Genomic DNA, 6397 nt, shown 5'->3' with positions numbered 1-6397 from the left:
CAGCGAGCCACCGCTGGAGCACCCTACACCCTGTCTGAGCTGCAGACGAGCGAGCCACCGCTGGGAGCACCCTACACCCTGCCCTGAGCTGCAGACGAGCAGGCCACTGCTGGGAGCACCCTACACCCTGTCCCGTCTGGGTTGCAGACGAGCAGGCCACCGCTGGGACCACCCCACACCCTGTCCCGTCTGAGCTGCAGACCAGCGAGTCATTTCTGGGGAACCCCACACCCTGTCCCGTCTGAGCTGCAGACCAGCGAGCCACCGCTGGGAGCACCCTACACCCTGTCCCGTCTGAGCTGCAGACGAGCAGGCCACCGCTGGGAGCACCCTACACCCTGTCCTGTCTGAGCTGCAGACCAGCGAGCCACTGCTGGGAGCACCCCACACCCTGTCCTGTCTGAGCTGCAGACCAGCGAGTCATTGCTGGAGGAACCCCACACCTTGTCCCGTCTGAGCTGCAGACCAGCGAGGCATTGCTAGGGGCACCCTCTAACGGTCAGCTGGTGAGGAAGGTACCGAGTACACGGGAAAACGGAGGTCACGTGTGGGAACAGCGCGCGCGCAAGCACGGTAGCTTACCGTCAGTACGTTCTGTATGGCGGCACGGTCGTAAGCGTGCTTCATTTCAAATGATCACGTAGGTTTTTTTCCTCTCCTGTAAAGGAGCAAACGGCGCTCAACAGCACAGTGCAATTCGCGGATAGACAAAACGAGCCTTGACGAGTAAAAACACACGTCAACTGTCAATGCACGAGCGAACGCTGCCAGAGGGTCTCGGTCCGGCACACATTTGGGCATATATCACAAATCAGATCGGTGGAAATCCCGGACAAGACGCATGGGGATGTAATTTTCAGCACGTTCTACGTAACTTTCATGAAACGGCAAGCTGCTCAGTTCCCAGTTTCCCTGTCGTGCGGCCCATAGCCCAGCGGACAGCGGGAAGGTGCGTCACTTTGGGCTGCCAATGATGCGGAGACGTTCATACCACAGTCTACTGCCTCCCGCAGAGTAGATGGACGGGAGCCACGTATACACTTCTCGTATCCCATACGGCACGTATTTCGGTAGATGCATCCGCCGAGATGACGTCATGAGAGCCAGGAAATTATCACTTGCATCGTCACCGTTACCAGGGCACAGAGGGAGACATGGCCTGATGAGAAGCAATCATCAGTGGAAAATATCCTTGTTTTTTAGTCCCTTTTTGGCCCTCCAGACCATGAGATTGGTTAGTTTATAACCTTTCTGCAGTTTCCTGCAATTGTCGCTGAGTTTCAAAGCCATAAATTATCAATATTTGAACCATTTTGATCACACGTATTTATCTGAGGCCGTGTGGACAGATTTACATTACAGTTGCTTCAGTATTTGCCTGGGAGAGGTTGTGACTGAATGGTTTATTTTACTCCAATGAGACAGCTTATGTTCAGCTCTAACGTGTTGACCCATCTATAATGACCCATCTCCCTGTCGAATACTATGAGGCTGTTATGAAGGCCCACTTCTTCCCTGGTATGTTCGCATCACCTCATACGCCGCCAGTTGAGTTTTCGGTGAACCACGCCATAAGAACAGAGGAGGTTTTACATGAAAGACGACATTTTTGAGAGCTTGCTGGCTACGAAACTCTAGCTTGATAAGCTTCCGTCTGTCATAATGAGCCTGCTATGCCTGTCACCTGCCACCATTCATGCTTGCTGCTTCAGAAATGACCCAGGTCTCTCCCCCGCACGTCACCAGTCTCCGTCACCGTACGTCACCAGTCACCGTCACCGTGCGTCACCAGTCACCGAGACTCACCTCGGGGTCCTCCGTCACGGGGAACATATCGAAGCATGTCCGGTAGTAAACCTTCCCAGGCGGCAGGCGGAGGTTCTTCTGGATCATCTCGTACATAGCTCTCCTGTAGTTTGGGTAAGTCATGCTGGAACCAGAATATACTGTGTCCGCACGCTCCAGCACCGACGGGGGATAAGATTGGGTTGGAGCAGCCATCCGTTCTTCAACAGGATAATTCAACCGTGCGTTCTCCTGGCTGGGGTATAAAGATCTTCACTTCACTACCACGGCACAGTTAAATAGATGTGTGGCTTTTTTAATCATTTTTATGCGTGGCAGTAACCAGGAAATCAATCGGTCGATCAGGCGCCATGTTGTCTTGGCTATAAGCTGTCCAAATGCTTCTTTATGCCTGAATGACTTTGTCACCAATAGTCCGCTAAATGGTACATTAAGAGCTCAATGTTATTTCTGGCATCATTTACCCAACAGTCCCATGTCGGGGTTGTGGATCCCATTCGGATCCCATGCTGGGCCGAGGCTGTGACGGAGGTGCAGCTTTGCATCTGAGCTGCACCGCTCCACATGTCTCGACCGACCTGGTGACCTTGTACAGCTCAAACATCAGGTTGGTGTGTCCCGAACGACCTGGTGACCCTGCACGGTCGGACACCGGGTGTGTCCCGACCGACCCTGGTGACATTAAATAGCCCAACATCGGACAGTGTGTCCCGACCAATCTTGTTGACCTTGCACAGCTCAACATTCGAGCAGTGTGTCCCGACCAACCTGGTGACCTTGCAACAGCTCAGCGTCGGGCAGCGTGTCCCGACCAACCTGGTGACCTTGCACAGCTCAACATCGGGCAGTGTGCATCGACTGACCCTAGAGACATTGTACAGCTCGACATCCGGCAGCGTGTTGAGTGACTTGTCGGAGAAGTACTGCAGCTGCAGGAAGGCTGTACACGTGGCCGCCGAGGTAGGCGAAGTGGTAGGTGCGCGACACGTCCGGGATGATACACTCCCGGTACAGCGACACTACTTCAGTGCGGAACCACATGTCCCAGTCCAGTCCTGTCGGAAGACGGGCAGACTGCGGATGGAGGGGCAGGGGGCGGGAAAGGGGGGGGGGCGGACATGTTGGGTGGCGACAGCAGACCCACAACTTCTAACGGTCAGTCAGAGACGACGGCACAACCAGTGCTCACTGTGTGCGAGAGCGGACGGCAGAAGCGTATTGAAGGGGGACACCGGCGATGCGTGCCCTATTATAATTTGCTACATGTGGTAGTACGATGTGACAAACGCCATCAGTCAAAATAAAATTGGAAAGACCCTTAAGAGTCCTTGAATTAAAGCATAGCATGTTGTCAAACATTACGCACGAAATTTACCGAGCTTTTAACATTGGGTGAAATGAGCGCCATTTGCATTGTGTTTTTTTGTTGCTGTTTTTTTTTTTTGTTAGAGAATGAGATGCACTCTAGATTGGGGCGCGGGGGGGATAGCGACATCTGACATACGCCCTTTGTGAACAGTGCGCAATTTCACACACACACACATCCCTTTTTCGTACCATTATTTTGCTGCCTCTAACAAGTCAGCTTTTTCTATAGCGGTTGATTCTTCCGGGGTTGGCTTTTCATAGTTACATCATAAAAGATTGGCAACGACCTCAACCCAGTAAATAGACATCCCTTGTTGCAATGCCTCCCAGCCTCAGTAGCTCATTGGCTCATTCGGAATGGAATCATGGCACGCCTTATCTGAGTCTAATGGGACTAATTCGCAACATCCGCGCACGCGTTGGTCTTAGTTGAACGCCCGTATCTTTATTTGATAAAAGACCGATAACGGTAAATTTCACGTTCATTGGGGCAAAAACCAACAAATGTCTAAATTTTATTGAAAGAGTGTGGCATCATTATGTTAGCACTAACTTCATGTCTATATCAACCGTCTACCGGTAGCATCAATACACAGGGACCTAATTTTGAACGAGATCTGAAATGTGCAAAAAAATGGGATGAGCAGGAACAAAGCCCTTGTTATGTTACCTGGATAATCAGAACAGCCGTGCATGCTTACTCCGGATTTTTTTTCGTCGTCATGAACGTGCTTGTCCGTCATTTGGCGTTTGCGGAACTTAATGTTTTGGTCCGTAGATCTAAATCCGCAAACTTGAAATAGCGATACGCCACATGATAACCAAACAAAAGTTTCCAGAGTAACGTTTTCCGATCTTTTTGATAGTCATGCCGATAAATGATAAGCTTCGCCATTGTTTATTTCATTGCCGTGCACTTCCAATTTAGTGCCGCACTGGGCTCTTGTTTAAAAATGGTGACGTTAAAAGGGCTGCTGTAGGCATCAGAACCCAGAGCACACCCGACGACCTCGGCTAGCATAAGCCAAGGCATCGGGCCAAATGTGTTCCTTACCTTCCAGTCCGCTTTCCACGCCGGCATCATTTCGCCCATCAGTACTGATTTCTTCATCATCCACCCCAGGCCGGGGAAATAGGAAGTCCTGCAAAAGGAAGCAAATTTAAGCCATCGTAACGAGCATTGGCATGTGCTTGTTTAGTTGGCGGAGTGGATATTTTGCGACGCATGCGACTTGGGACAACAGGGACTGTGTCACATTTGGATGCGATTTTGAACTGATGTAGCTATTTTCGAGATCGTGCAGCCTATTTCGCGTCGCCATTTAAAAGTGCATTAAGACATTCACAACGTCATAGAGATGTCACACGAATGCCCCTACTCATTGTTTGTGTTATGCTCGTCCTCAAGATAAAATCATGGCCGCTGTAATATTTGTTTTGCCGTAATGTAGCGAGAAAATGTCCAAACGACAGAAAGCAATTGGCCGGCAGACATTTCGAGCTGCCGGTAGAATGTCACGATCACGAGTTGCTGTCTTTAATGACCACAGGCATTTGGGCAATTACTTGTCATGTCGGACGTGCGCCCAATAATCGGCTTTCTTGGGAAACGCTTATAAATGTTTTTTTTTATTCTTACCGCGGAATATACAAGAACCTCACGGGAAAGGCCACAAAACAGGCACACATAACACCCGTAAATCAATTCCCCCCACCTCCCCCCCCCCCCCCCCCCCCCCCCACCCACACCACACACCACACACACACACACACACACACACACACACACACCACACACACCACACACACACACACACACACCACACACACACACACACACACACACACACACACACACACCACACACACCACACACACACACACACAACACACACACACACACACCCACACACACACACACACACACCACACACACACACACACACACACACACCACACACACACACACACACACACACACACACACACACACACACACACACACACACACACACCACACACACACACACACACACACACACCACACACACACCACACACACCACACACACACACACACACACACACACACACACACACACACACCACACACACACACACCCAACACACACACACACACACACACACACACACACACACACACACACACACACACACACACACACACACACACACACACCACACACACACACACACACACACAACACAAACACACACACACACACAGACCAGTGTCGCCGCCTTGCGTGCATAGAAATACCACAAGTGAGTCACGCAATCCGCTACAACGGCAACTCTGATACAGCACTTTGGCAGCGGCTCTCACGTCACACGAACGTTCCGTAATGAAATGAACGACGCATTGAAAAGCAGATTTACCAACTTGGTAAGTTTTGTTATCTAGAGTCGCCTTCCCTCCAAAAAGCATATCTATACTTAAAAGTGAGCATGTTGTAAGGGACAGGTTTATATTCTTTATCCGGAGATGGCGGAGGTGATTTAGGACTGGTGTTCTTGGTCACAATAACAGCGTGAATAAAAATTCATCACAGTGGAATCGACCATAAAAGATTGGCTAGGTGTGGAACCACTGACAAATTTCGAGGTCATTCAAGACCGCATCCCCTGCTAAAACAACCGAATGGTGCAGCTTTAGCTCGATGGAGCACTCGCATCACATACAACCACTACGCTTCAATGGCGGCTTAATCGGATAAAATTTTAAGCGGATTAGAAGTAGATTTCAAACTCTTATTTCACTGCGCTTGTGCAATCCGTGTGCATCCGGTGACGACGTCGCCATCCAATCACCGCCGACGGATATCGAATTTGACCATTCCTTTCGCTGAGTCCGGCCGATGGCCGACAAGCGTTGCGGACGAACGGAAACGGGGGTGTCAGACGCGGTGCCGACCGGGTTCCAGGACGGTTAGAAGGCTGGCTTTGATGGCCATACGGTCTGGGTGACGTAGCGCAGGTAACGGTAGATAAAATGATATTCATGCGGTATACAGCCGCTGTGCGGTTTCTGGTTAATCTTTTCAAGTGCGCGGGATTGCACTGGAAAATAGTATTCACATTTTTGTTTAGAAAACGTTGAGCTTTCCAGGCCCATAGTTTACTGGAGCCTTGCCGAGGTACTCCTCATTAAGATGCCGTCTTCAACTGTTCATTTGAGCCCACACTGAGACGAAAGCTGAGTA

Source organism: Pollicipes pollicipes, unplaced genomic scaffold (assembly GCF_011947565.3).
Source record: "Pollicipes pollicipes isolate AB1234 unplaced genomic scaffold, Ppol_2.1 Scaffold_4881;HRSCAF=5763_pilon_pilon_pilon, whole genome shotgun sequence".
Classification (NCBI taxonomy): domain Eukaryota; kingdom Metazoa; phylum Arthropoda; class Thecostraca; order Pollicipedomorpha; family Pollicipedidae; genus Pollicipes; species Pollicipes pollicipes.
Note: the sequence above shows the minus strand (reverse complement) of the source record.